Source organism: Pygoscelis adeliae, unplaced genomic scaffold (genome assembly GCF_000699105.1).
Source record: "Pygoscelis adeliae isolate BGI_AS28 unplaced genomic scaffold, ASM69910v1 Scaffold85, whole genome shotgun sequence".
Classification (NCBI taxonomy): domain Eukaryota; kingdom Metazoa; phylum Chordata; class Aves; order Sphenisciformes; family Spheniscidae; genus Pygoscelis; species Pygoscelis adeliae.
In genome coordinates, this window is record NW_008824900.1 from 8,180,951 (window position 1) to 8,194,549 (window position 13,599).

The window sequence follows — 13,599 nt, forward strand, 5'->3', positions numbered from 1 at the left end:
GTGGTGAGCAATTGCATTGTGCATCACTTGCTTTGTATATTCTTTTATCATTATTATTATTTTCCCTTTCTTTTCTGTCCCATTAAGCTGCGTTTATCTCAACCCACAAGTTTTACTTTTTTTTCCCCCCAATTCTCTCCCCCATCCCACTGGTAAGGGAGGGAGGGAGCGAACGGCTGTGTGGTGTTTAGCTGCCTACCGAGTTAAACCACAACAGGGAAAAACTAACAAGGCCTGTTTGATCTGAACAGGCCACGTTGTAAGCTCAGAACACAGCCTAAAGCTACCAGAGCACAGGTAGGATGACAAAACCGTTTGCTTAGAGAGCTGGTTTTCCCCTGTCTGCCACTGAAACAAACAGCAGTCAACTCACAATCCTCCTGGAAACCTCCTACCAGGGAATAGGCACCATTTTGGAAAGGGCTTCTAACCTCTATGTCCTCGAAGGAAACTAGTGAGAGGAGGATCATCCAGCCGTCAGTCCCGCCAGGACAGATTTGCAATGAGGAATGGAGTGGGATTTAGCAGAACTGAACAGAAAAGTGAAACTGATGGAGTAGTGTTTTCTCTTAGACATACAGCAGATTAGGTCACATTTCTGCACATTTCTTTATCAGTGCTAACTAGTTCTGGCTCTTTCATTTTGTGCTTTACAGTTTGAGAGCTACGGAAACTTTGCCTTCTGCAGAAGTCACAAGCAAAACAGGAAACGTTGGATGCAGGACAAATACAATTCTTGGGTCTTCTGCTTTGTTACCACTCACACCCTGGAAATTGTGTGGTCGAGAGCCATTGACACATGCCTCACATGTGAGCCCCTTCTGTTTGCATTTCTCTGTTTTGCCTCACAAATACAGTGATTTTAGAGTGATGTCACTTACTGTTATTTATTGGCATTGAGCACTTTAAGCTGTCACTTGCAATACATAATGCAAAGGTGAAAGTTACTGCATAGTATCCCTGTGAGAGAGGTGTGTACTGTTGGCTGTTAAACAAGGAGAAGGTCATGGCACAGAAAGATTTAAAAGCAAAGCTGGCTCCATTGAATTGAGGGAAGATTCCTTAGATTTCATGTGGTGGGTAGATTCTTAAAGACTTGATTACACGCAAAACAAGTTTATCAGAAGATTCTGCATCTATGAGTAAAGATCCAGTTTTCTTGACTTCCAAGGCTGGGCTTTAAATAACTGCAGTATCATCCATTCTGTCTCTTCCACATCTACCTGTATGTTGTGTAGGAAAGACTAGGAGAAACTGAAAGTGCTGGAATTTTCTTTGCAAGTTTGTTTTACAATATGTATCTTTTTCAAAGTCGCACACTTCAGCTGAAGTGCAAAGCAATTGGAATTCTTTGGCATGTCACCTTTGCTTGCCTAGTGTTTATTTTGTGTTTATTCCATGCCCCCAGTGAAAATAGAACTCACAAGGAAATAAATCAGAGATTCATCAGTTTTACTGGTGTGTAAGTTCAGTGTCAATCGCCATCTAGTGTATATTTAAGACATAGCATAATTACAGAGACTGTTTTAAATCAAGGGGATAAACAGTGTCCTAAAACCACTTTGTAATTAGTGGCATTTCATTTTTGTAAGCAGGCAAAGTAAAATACAAAATTTACAGGAATCAAGAGATAGATATTTAGAAAAGGACTGGCAAGTGAAAGTTTAGAGAGGAGATATGACATTCATACATCAGCTGACAAAGTAGAGGACAAAGATTATCATGAAAAAACAGTGCACAATCTCTTTGCCCAAAAAGGGGGAACACTTACTTTAAGAATCACATAAAATAATAAACAACCTATTTATTCAAGCTGGTTTGCATTAATTTATCCAACATCACAAACTAGACAGCATCCAATACCTGGTTGTTTTTAAATGTATTTTCTTTCATTTCAGATGACTGATGCCTGTCGGTGTGCATCTGATTTTTTTCCCCACTGTCTGATAAAACATTTATTAGGAGAACATTTATTAAATCATGGATTCCTCCGTGTTTGCAGATTCTCAGGTCACCTTGCAGATTATTCCATGATGCAACAGGCTTCTTACATCTCGGATTATTTCGTATTATGACTCTCTAAACCAGTGTAAAAAGGAACTGCCAGAATATTTCAACTTGGCAAGTGATGTCTTAGATGAGTGGTCGCAACTGGACAAGGTAGTATTTTTCTTTTCATAGACATTGGAACAAATCTCAGATTATACAAATCAATTTTCCTGATGAATACTGGATAATATTAGCTGCAGAGCAGAATGCGCTATTTTTTCTTTGTCAGAAATATAGGCATCACTTTAAGAGACTAGTTGCCAGGGATTATTTGCTTAGTCTGGAGTTATTTTAGATTGAAATTAAACCTTTTAAGGATTGTCTTCTTATTTTAATGTCTTCTGTTGCATTCTAGGATGGAAGACAAGCAGCAAATCCAGCTTTTTGGTGGGTAAATGATGAAGGAGAGGAGGTGAAGTGGAGCTTTGAAGAGTTGGGATTTCTGTCTAGGAAAACAGCTAATATACTTTGTGAGGCATGTGGTTTGCAGAGAGGAGGCAGAGTTATAGCCTTGTGTTCCTGAATGGTGGCTACTGAATGTAGCCTGTATGCAAACAGGTGAGTAACCTTACTGATCTCTTGGATGCAGAAAGAAAATAAATAGAAGATACGAAAAATATGCTAAATTAATTTGAAAAAAATGTAAACAGGAATATGCTGCTGTGCCCTGTTCAATTCAGCTTTTGCATAGAAGGAGAATTGGCAGCACTCACACAGGAACCAAAGCAACATTGTACTAGGTGCTGAACAGACAGGGTCCAGTTAAACAGCATCCGCAGTTGAAGCCAGTGAAGGTTGAATGGTTACACTCTAAGGCCAGATTTGACCAGATACATTATCAGTGTGGACAGTTTTAATACAGTGAGTTATATGACTAGACTGGTTAATAATTTAATACAATATTTTTTTGCTCTGCTGTTACAGTTTTGCAAATTCTTAGGAAGAATTTGACCCATTGCATTTTTAGACTGCTAAACATCCATGATGGAACAATTCAGCATCAACAGGGACATGATCAAGATTTTTGTCCCAATTTTAAGCTCTGTGATTCTTGCAGGCTAAGACTCAGGGAATCCAATTCTATCGTATCCAAGATTTTCTGGACTATGACATGGGAATATCATTCAGTATCTCAGTGCCTCAGTCTCCCAATTGTGAAATTTGGTAGACACCTCTGAAGGTGCAAGAAGACTGAAATCAATCTGTAGGTCAAGTCTATTGAAATCCTTGGGAAAAGGAGGTATAGAAATGCACTAAATTCACACACACACATACCCCCTCTGAAAAATGTGATTTCAGTCACATTGTACTCAGTATCCAAATTTACGTTTGTTCGCATTACAAAATAAATCCAAGCTTGAGGGATATGTTGACTGGCAAGCAATGTATGTAAGCTACCTGACCTCAATCTATTTATCCCATATCAGAGGTATTAATTCCTTACTGAAATGAATAATGGCTTTATTCCAGATGTAAATATAATCCAAATGCTGGCCTTTTTCATATATTTAAGGGGATGATAATCTCAACATTTCCTTCCTGAGTTATGAATCATGAAGGCAGTGCTCAAAAACACTTTAAATCTAGATTGTACTCATGATCTAGATACCTTGAATATGGATGACACAAAACTCAACATCAGTGTTGCAGGGTTTGGAGGGCTTTCAGAGCCAGGTGATCCCATCATTCCTAGGCTGCAAATTCACCCAAGCTCTGCCTTCAAACATGAGTTATACTTGACTGCTGTTTCTCAAAGAATAAGTTTTTGGCAAATAGCTCAGCTTTTCTATGGCTGGGGTCATGTCCTGTGAACATAATAAAGAGAAATGGTCAATTTTCTAAATTGCTTGTTGTTTTTTTCCAGGAATTGTCTTTATTCCAGGAACATCCCAATTAACAGCCAAAGAAATCTTATACTGACTCCAGGCTTCGAAGGCCAAGTGCATCATTACCAATGATACACTGGCACCTGCAGTGGAATCTGTCATGCCTAACTGCCAGTTTCTGAAAAGTAAACTAATTGTAGCCAAAGGGAGCAGAGATGGGTGGCTGAACCTCAAAGAACTCTTGCGTGAGTATCCAGCTGTTTTACCATCATACCTGTGAGGTGAAGGAAGCTGTATCAGTCAGGTGACATTCCTGAGTTTTGGGATTAATTTCCAAAATACAAATGAGTTACATTTTTGCGTCCCTCTGCCGCCAACTTGCTGTAATCACTGCATTAAGTACAAATCCCTCCAACACGCTTTTTGGGAGCTGTATTCAGGTCTTTCAGCTTCTGAAAGACCTCTACTCAGCAGCCTGCCAGCTTCTAAAAGCTCTCTGCTTCTACTGTGATCACAAGACAAGCACACAGACTACTAATCTTGCAGTTGTTTTGTGCTTGTCTTCTAGAGTGCAGCCTAATGCCTCTTGAATTCGGTGAGAAGATACCCATTGCCAGCTCTCGGTGCTCAACTAACATGGCATCAGTTATTTCTTCCCTTGACTATCTTGGTAGCCCAGACAATCTGAATTGTTCATCAGTCTCTTGAACATAAATGGTACAATACGTGTCTAAGACCACCTTACCCTGGCATAATAGCCTGAATATGGCCCCCATTGACTTCAGATTGGGAGACGGTACGTGTCAAGGCAGAAGTTGTTTTTGCATCTACCTGCTGTTCCATAACAAGCACCTTGAGTGCCCTTGCCAAATAGTTGTAGACAAAGTCGCTGAAATATGCTGTAGGTGCTCACATCTTGAAAGTTATGGCATATAGAGCACACTTCTGACTAGCAAAATGTGCTCGCTAACTCTTACCTGTGGTATGTGATGCAACTATTAATTTAGTGAGATCATACAGTTTTGGGCCATTTTCCTGTTTATCGCCTAAACCTTAAGAAATACTGCTTCCTTTGTGAAAAACTACATGTAGTAACTGTCATATACTATTTCTTCTGAAGGGTGAAATCTGCTGACCATAAATGTGTCAAGACAAGGAGCCAAGACCCAATGCTGATCTATTTTACTAGTGGAAGTACAGGCTCTCCAAAAATGGTGGTGCAGTCCCACAGCAGTTATGGCATCGGATTTGTAACCAGTGGCAGGTACACCCTGCAGTTGCTCCCAGTGTCCTGATTAAGTGACATGATCATAATTAAATTGAAAATGTGACCGTAAAAACTCCAGTAAATGTAGGCATTTCATGAGTGTAGGATCTTGCTTCTTCCTCACCTTTCCCTTCTCACGGTGAAACCCTCGTTATTAAAAGCTTCTTGAAGACTCAGTTGAGATCATCAAACACAGTGTTCTGTTGCTCAGAGGGCTGACTGCGGAGTAGCAATAAGGATAGCGTCCTTCTAGCAAAACCAGATAAAGTCAAGTGCTTTAGTATTATGTAAACCTTCCTTGAGAACCAAAGCAACCTTGGACCATAGCATTATACCTTAAAAGTTACAGTTCAGTTTGAATCTGTAGCTTGGCACTGATTTGCTTTCATCTAACATCTTTCTTTTATTTATGCTTCCCAAGGAGTGAGAAATCTGAGTGAAGATCAAAGGATACATTTCCCAAAGCATTCTGAGTTGGAAGTTGGTGGTATAGAGTCCATAGAAGTAATTTGGTTAGTTTCCTAGAGAAATAAGCTGTGATTTAGCTGATGTCTCTAATCCACAAGGTGGGGAAAGCCTACTCCAAATGATCTGTTTGGTTTTTGATCTAGATTCAGATTCTACAACTCAATCCAAGGATGTTTTGCACTGTTCAGGAGAAAAGCAAACGCTGGAAATGTTAAACAGGAGGGAATGAAGGGAAATAAGAGAATGCTTAAGATTCTCTTCAACTCTTACAAACTTTCTAAAAAGCTGCACTTGTTGACACCACATCTTCTAATGGAAGCCTCCTGCCCTTTCCTTTAATTATGCTGTGACCTGTGCCTGAGTCTCTCATACTATATGAAGCATTTTTTTCATCTCTGCTTTATCATCAGGTACTGGATGAACTTGCCTTCTTCAGATGTAATGTGGAATACCTCTGATACTGGCTGGGTAAAGTCAGCTTGGAGTAGTGTTTTTGCACCATGGATCTGTGGATCATGTGTCTTTGTACACAATATACCACAGTTTAAATCAGCCATTATTGCAGAGGTAAGCATAACAGTTTATACTGTAAGTTTTATTTCCGTTTTGCATAAATGAAGCAAACAAGTTGGGCTCCAGTGCATAGGTACCCGCTGCTCTGTAGCAGCAGTACTTCCCACGTCCCAAGCAATCATCCCTCCCTTTGGTGCCCAGTAAGCTAGAGGAATAAGTGTTTTCCCTCCTGGTTAGGCCATGTGACCATGGCTACAGTGTTAGAGGAGATGTGGTGAAAGATGCAGGATAAAAAGAACTCAGGATCACTGCTGACTTGTCCCATACTTAGCCTGAAGCTCACTTCGGTTATGGACTTCCAGCTACTTTGGGCTCAGGGTGAGCATGGGCCAGTAATCAGAGTATGGCATAGACCTGAATCAGGGCCCTGTTATCCTGATTTTTCAGTGAGTTGCCAGAATGCTTATTCCTCCTCTCTGCCATTCACAAAACCAGTCAGCTGGCCTATTCTCCTCAACATTGGCATCTTGTGTGGAGAGGAGACCCAGACTTCCCCAAGAATAAAATTGGAAAAGCTTTGGTCTTAGCCATTGTCACTTAGCCTTGAGCCTGGGACACAATTGCCTTGGGAAGCAGAAAACAATCTTAATTGGAACTACTACTCTCAGCGGTCATTCATTTACATGAGTGATTTTTGTTGGACAGAAAGTACTGTATTTTCTACAGCAGTGGGACTGACTGGTACAGCCACTCTGCAGTCAGGATTCATAGTCACCAATCCATAGTCATTCTCTGTGTTGAATCTATGTCGCGTTTTTAGGGTTTTCATTTTGCAGACACTGAGCGCGTAAGTTGTGTTAATCACCTGCACATTTACAAGGTCAGACCCACCATTACATCTTCTTTTCAACAAAATAACTTTTTCTAGACTCTCTCAAGATAGCCCATCGCTGCCTTTTGCAGTGCTCCCACTGCCTAACTGCGTGCTGGTCCACCATGATTTGAGCAGGTACTGCACATCTGTCTGTTGCAAGGGTAGCAGAGAGAGGCTGGGATATAATGCCGTGATAGCTCTGGCTGTTTAGTTCCTTACGTTGCTTAATTTTTATCAATTAAAGGAAATCTAATTAGCAAAATTTGCTCTCAGAAAAGAAAGCTATGTTCTGAAATATGAGAATAACTAGTCACACCTTAGGCCATTCAGGCTTCAGGAACGGGTCTTTGAAAAGACAGCACAGAGGCAACAAGTGAGATTTTTTTGAGTTGTTATTCCTTGAACTTATGGTTCACAGTTAAATTTGAGTCAAGGTTTCAGGCAGCACTGGATCAGGGAATTACTGGAGTAGGGTGGAGTTGTTTCCATATACTTGAGAATGAAGTGAGCAGTTAGAAGCCTTTCACATGCTGAAAGTTACATGGTAGCTGTTCCCACCAGTTGGTTACACTGTAAAATACTCAGCTTATGACAGGTAGTCAGTGTGATTTGTAAGGAGTTTTCACATCTTCAGTAAGGTACTTACTCTTCTCACACAGGTCTTTCATCCTGACAAAAGCCAACCCTGGTTTAGCAGAGAGCTCAGGCTCTGTGTTCCTATTCAGCCTTCCTTTTGCTCTAGAAAATTCTCAGTGTCTTATCTGATCTTGGATGTCGGCACATAACTCAGCGTTCCACAAACATCTGATGTGCTTGTTCAGATTTCTCCTTTCTGGTCAGCTCTTCCAAGAAAACACCTTTGCTCACTCGTTTTTGCAGCAAAAAAACCTACTTCCAGTGACACAGAGATAAACCACATTATCCTCAGTGGTAACCCGAGCAATCTAGGAGTCCAATCCAGGACTGTGTAACAGGATGATTATTGTCATTTCTAAAGTAGCTTGTTAAGCTTTAGGTGTACTTACTTTGAAAGTTGAGGGAGGCTGCCCAGTCAAGACCATTCACTGCTCTTTTCAGAAGTTAAGAAAATTATTTCATTTGCTATTCCTCTCAAGCTACAAGTTCACGAGTCTGAAACACTGTGTATCTGGAGGAGAACTGCTCAATCCTGAAGTGATGGCGAAGTGGAAAATCCAGACAGGGCTGGATATCTATGAAGGTTATGGCCAGACTGAAACAGTACATTTGCATTAATTCTTGCAGTATGCCCTTTCAAAGGTAATACCAGAGGCACAATGTGCTTGATAAATCAATGGAAAAGGTGAGAATCATTTAAATGAACTTTTTTAAAAAGAGGCTACATATAATTATGATTATATAGTGCCAAAATCAACTAGCTGCATATTTTAATGTTTATAGGAAATACTATGACTACAGAGTTCAGCCCCCGGCAAAAACCATGCTAGAGATTACCTCAGATCAAATAACTTGTAGTAGGTCCCTTCATCATCTTCATTTAAAAGGCAAAACTAAAAAAAAAAAAAAAAAATTTGCTCTGGGTATCAGTTTGGCCTGTCCAAGGTTTTAATGAAAAATATTAAATCAGTTCACATCTCAGACTTCTCTGTAAGTGAACGTTAACGAACCTATTAAGAGTCAGATTTCAGGCATTCTCTTCTCTTACCCTTGATATGGTCCCAAGGTAATTGTCCCATATTGAAATAAGACCTGTAATAATTTCACATCTGCTGTCTTGCAAATTCAAGTGTTTGCAGAAGAACCCACTGGCTCAGACTGAGCACAAGCAATCTCATTCCTCAGGGCTGACCTGAAATGCCTCTCAACCCCTCTCTGATGTGCTGGAGAGCCACAGTGCTTTAGTCCTGATTCAGCCCTTGTCACGACAAAGTCATGAAGAGGTGTTGTGCCTAATGCAAATGATAATGAAGTCTACAAGTTGTTGCAAAAATTAAAAAAAAAATCTATTATGCAGGTGACAATATATGCCAATATGAAAGGAATGGAAATTAAACCTGGCTCTTTGGGAAAAGCTGTTCCCCCTTAAGATGTGCAGGTATGTTGATATGTCACATGTGAGCTCAGCTGCAGTTGTGGGTACAAGAGTAAGGGAATGCTGTCTGTATCCCTTCTCTGTCCTGCACTGTGCTGTAACAGATAGTTCACTGAGCTAATCAAAGCACTAATGATACGTCCTTTCTGCAGATCATAGATGACCCTGGGGCTCTTATGCCTGCAGGAGAAGGCAGCAACATTGCTGTCTGAGTTCAGCCGACTCAGACAACCAACCATTCTGTCTATTCTCTGACCACTTGGTAAGTCTGAGTTGGTCTGTCTGTGCCTGTTGAGAAGCTCAAGAGAGACCCAGGGCAAAGTTCTGTTGACTTATCCAAGGAGCAGAATTTCATCCAGGATCTTCACAAGGTCTCACTAGATTGCTTGAGGGCTTTGAGCCTGATCAGTACATTGTTCTGCTGTTCCAGGAACAGACTGACTGGCAGAGTATAACTTCAAGATGCAACATGAACCAGTGGGTACCTTGTTTCAGACCTATGCCTGGCAGTTGGCATGGGCTTCATGTTCAATGCATCACTCCTTTCTCTTCCATTCCACTCCTATTCTTGGTTAAAGATCAATGAAGGAAGCCCATAAAGCTACTCTAATACATCGGAAGCTCGGGGAGGCTTTCCAAAGAGCACAGGTATCTTATTCCCTCATACCACTGTCAGAGGTACCCACAGATTGATCTTTTAAATCTGTAAAAGTTACACATTCCAGCATGCATGTACCTCTGGTGTCAGAGAAACCCTTTGTACAGCTGCCTGTCACGCAGACGATGGTGCACAAGATCAACAGCACAAAGACAAGCTACAGCACAAAACCCTCAAGTGTAGATGATCACATGGTTTTGTGGAAGTGGCATACCTCATCTAGCATTACTATTTGAATGGGAATGCTCTACCCGCTGAAAGGAGAACAGGCTTAAAAAAACATGTCAGAAGAATGGCCATTTTGGTTCAGGTCAAAGGTCCATCTAAGCTAGTATTCCGTCTGTGGTGGTGCTGAGTTGTAGTACATACTTAAGAAAACACTAGAATCGGGCAAATATAAAGATATTCTCCACTGCATTTGAACTACCATGTTGAATAAGCTTTGGGGACCCTATCTATGTGTTTAATCCTCTTCTGAACCCCCATAATATTTGGATATTTGTAGCATCCTCAAACAACAACTTGCACAAAGTAATTGCTCATTATGTGATAAAAAACTTCTTTTGGTTCAGTACTATTACTTCGATTTTTCGTTATGTCTTCTGTTGTCAAGGTGTTTTTCCTGTGTAATCTAGACCCAATAGATCAATGTAGATAATGAAATTTTTCCTGTAGGTCACCTCATTTGTGTTTTGGTCTTGAAGGTTGGGGTAGAAAGTTTCCATTGACAGGAGGTTATTGTGGCAACCCCCTGCAATGATAAGTTGTTTCTCTGAAGAGAGTGGGTTATACATTTTAGTAATTTGCTGTGATGGATGGGCATTCTGATAGAGCAGGCCTTTTTTCCCTAGAACAGGTATCCATATATACATAAAAGCTCTTTTCTACCTCTCACATATTTCCTCCACATATTCCAAAACTGCTAATTAATACAGCTCTGTTTTTTTTAATTGAAGGCATAAAATAGTATTGAACATACTCATTTTGAGAATAACTTAAAAAATTGTCTTGATAATTTTTAGCACCACTGCAAAGTAAATGCATTACATTTCACTAACAGTCGGATACAGTTTTTGAAATGCTTGATTGTTGTCAGGATAATCCAGAGAAAACTGCTGCCTCTGTGTGTGGAAATTTTTATGTCGCCGGGGACAGGGATTATGGATGAAGAAGGATACATCTGGTTTGCTGGAAGAGCTGACAATATAATTAATTCTTCTGGGTAAGTCAGTTGTTTTTAGATTTGCTCATTTGCCTGTTAAAATTCAATCTGGAAAGACCAACTGAATGGCTAGCTTGCTACGGTTGTCATATCTGCATTTTCTCCTAGGTATCGTATTGGCCCATTTGAAGTCAAAAGTGCATTAATACAACTCCCTGCAGTCTCGAGAGTCAGCTGTCGTCAGCAGTCCTGATCCAATTCGAGGGGAGGTAAAAAGAAAAAAAAAAGATATAGAAAGAAATGCACTTTATTCTAAGCATCAAGTTCCCTGTATGTACTAGGCTTCCTTGGAATTAAATTGTTGCAGATTTTTGAAATTAAAGTAGGTTAAAAAAATTTTAAAACCATACCTTGACAGATCTTAGAATTTCAGAATTGTTTCCTTGTTTGCAAGGTTTGCTGTGGAAAAAAGTTTGGTTTTTCAGACTTATTGTGGCATCTTTTTGTCTAAGAAATAGAATTCAGATTATTTATCTTTTTGTCACTAAGCCCAGGGTGGCAATGATACCCAGAGTGTTTAATTTTTCTTTTTATATTTTTCAACTTTGCAACATTTCTTTGAGCCTCGGGGTGAGATTTCCAGATGGGTTTTTTTTCTGTTCTACAACTTTTTGAAAGTTTAGTAATGTATAAAGTTAAGAAGAAAAAAAAAGTGGAAAAACAGCAAAAAATCCTATGCTGCAGAATATGTCCTTCATAACATTGCATTCTGTAATAAGCAGCCAATGAAAAGGGAAATTGAAGAAGAAACTAAAATTTTTGCATTTCTGATTTTTGATAGTTTTGGCAACAAATTTATCCCTTTATTCCCACGTCTGGAAGTTGATGGAGTCCCTTAACTTTTGTGGCACAGGTAGTCAAAGCCTTCATTGTTTTAGCTCCTGCTTTTGTATCGCACTATCCAGAAAAATTAACTCATGAGCTTCAGCAAGAAGGTGACTGCACCTTACAAGTATCCGAGGAAGGTAAGTACACCACAAAACGAGAGGTCTTCTAGCTGTACCAAAAATTGAACAGTTTTTGTCCTGCCTCGGCTTCTTTTCAACTGCATTCTGACAAACACTCCAACGATAGTTAAATAAAATAACGTAAAAGTAAATTACAGGGTCTGTTGCAGCGGTAGCCTTGGGTTCACTGTACGTGCTGGAAAGGACCCAAAGGGAGGAACTGGTAATGTAACTTATCTTTATCAGGGTCCAGTCTTCCTTTCATGAAATACTAGGGTTTTCACAGCGACTCAGATGGGCAAGGCGTTCAGCTCTTACCAGTTCCTCCCTTGAGCTCTGTTCAGACTCTCAGCCAAAGCAACGGGGCGATTACTGATGGAATTAGACGGGTTGGAATCCATCCCTTACAACCAGGAAAGACACCAGTAACTCCCTGTCCTGACAGCTGAAGCACCCATCTCTTCAGGATTGTGGTACTTGTCCCTGCAAGTACTGCCCGTGCAGTCAGCTAAGATGTGTTTTAAGGAATTTCACCATCCCAGCCCCAAGCTGTGCAGCTTTCCATCTTTTTACCCCAGCTATAATAAAAGTGTGTCTTTCCTTGCACCGGGGAGATTAATCAGAATGTATTTGGCTGAAAGTGAGCATTTTTGCCTTTCAGGTGGAGTTTGTTCAGGATCTGCCAAAGACAGCTACTGGGAAAATCCAGAGAAAGGTTCTAAGGAACAAAGAGCGGGGAAGAGTATAACATGATCTGGAAACTGAGGAGAGAAAACTTCCATCATCTGTACCAGCCATAGCACATCACACTTGGCATGTGGTCATGACCCGTAGGAGAACATATGGAAAAACAAGCTATGGGAAAAAAAGGAGATAACACTCATATGACTTGAGGACACGTGGTATTAGAACCGCTTTTGCCATCGACCTACAAATTTTCAGAACAGAGAAGGTGCAAGTAATTAAGAATGAGGAATGGGGGAGAGGGGGGACAGATCCAGGAGCTTACAAAGGTTTAATTTTTTTACTGGAATTAGTATGAACAGCTTCCTTTAAAATAAAAAAAAAGTGTAACTACAACATTTTGATAATTACAAATAAATGAGAAATTAATAAAAATAATCTTTGTCCTGTAGTGGGTATCAGCAGCGAAGTGATATTCTCTCTTCAAAAACTATCACTGTAATATTCCCACATTTCCCAACCTGATCAACTAGATCAGGTTGCTCAGAGCCCTGTCCAACCTGACCTGGAATGTTTCCAGGGATGGGGCATCCACCACCTCTCTGGGCAAACTGGGCCAGTGCTTCACCACCCTCAGCGTAAAACATTTCTTCCTTAGATCTAGTCTAAATCTACCCCCCTTTAGTTTAAAGCCATTCCCCCTTGTCCTGTCACAACAGGCCCTGCTAAAAAGTTTCCCGCCATCTTTTTTATAAGCCCCCTTTAAGTGCTGATAGGCTGCAATAAGGTCTCCCCGAAGCCTTCTCTTCTCCAGGCTGAACAACCCCAACTCTCTCAGCCTTTCTTCACAGGAGAGGTGTTCCATCCCCCTGATCATTTTCGTGGCCCTCCTCTGGACCCACTCCAACAGGTCCGTGTCTTTCTTATGCTGAGGGCTCCAGAGCTGGACGCAGAACTCCAGGTGGGGTCTCACCAGAGCAGAGTAGAGGGGCAGAATCCCCTCCCTCGACCTGCTGGCCA

General features: G+C 40.7%; 1 pseudogene; it reads left to right on the plus strand.

Moving 5' to 3' along the window:
- Positions 1-12,643, plus strand: part of LOC103917645 — a 13,402-nt pseudogene extending 759 nt beyond the window's left edge.
- Positions 12,644-13,599: the final 956 nt, after the last annotated feature.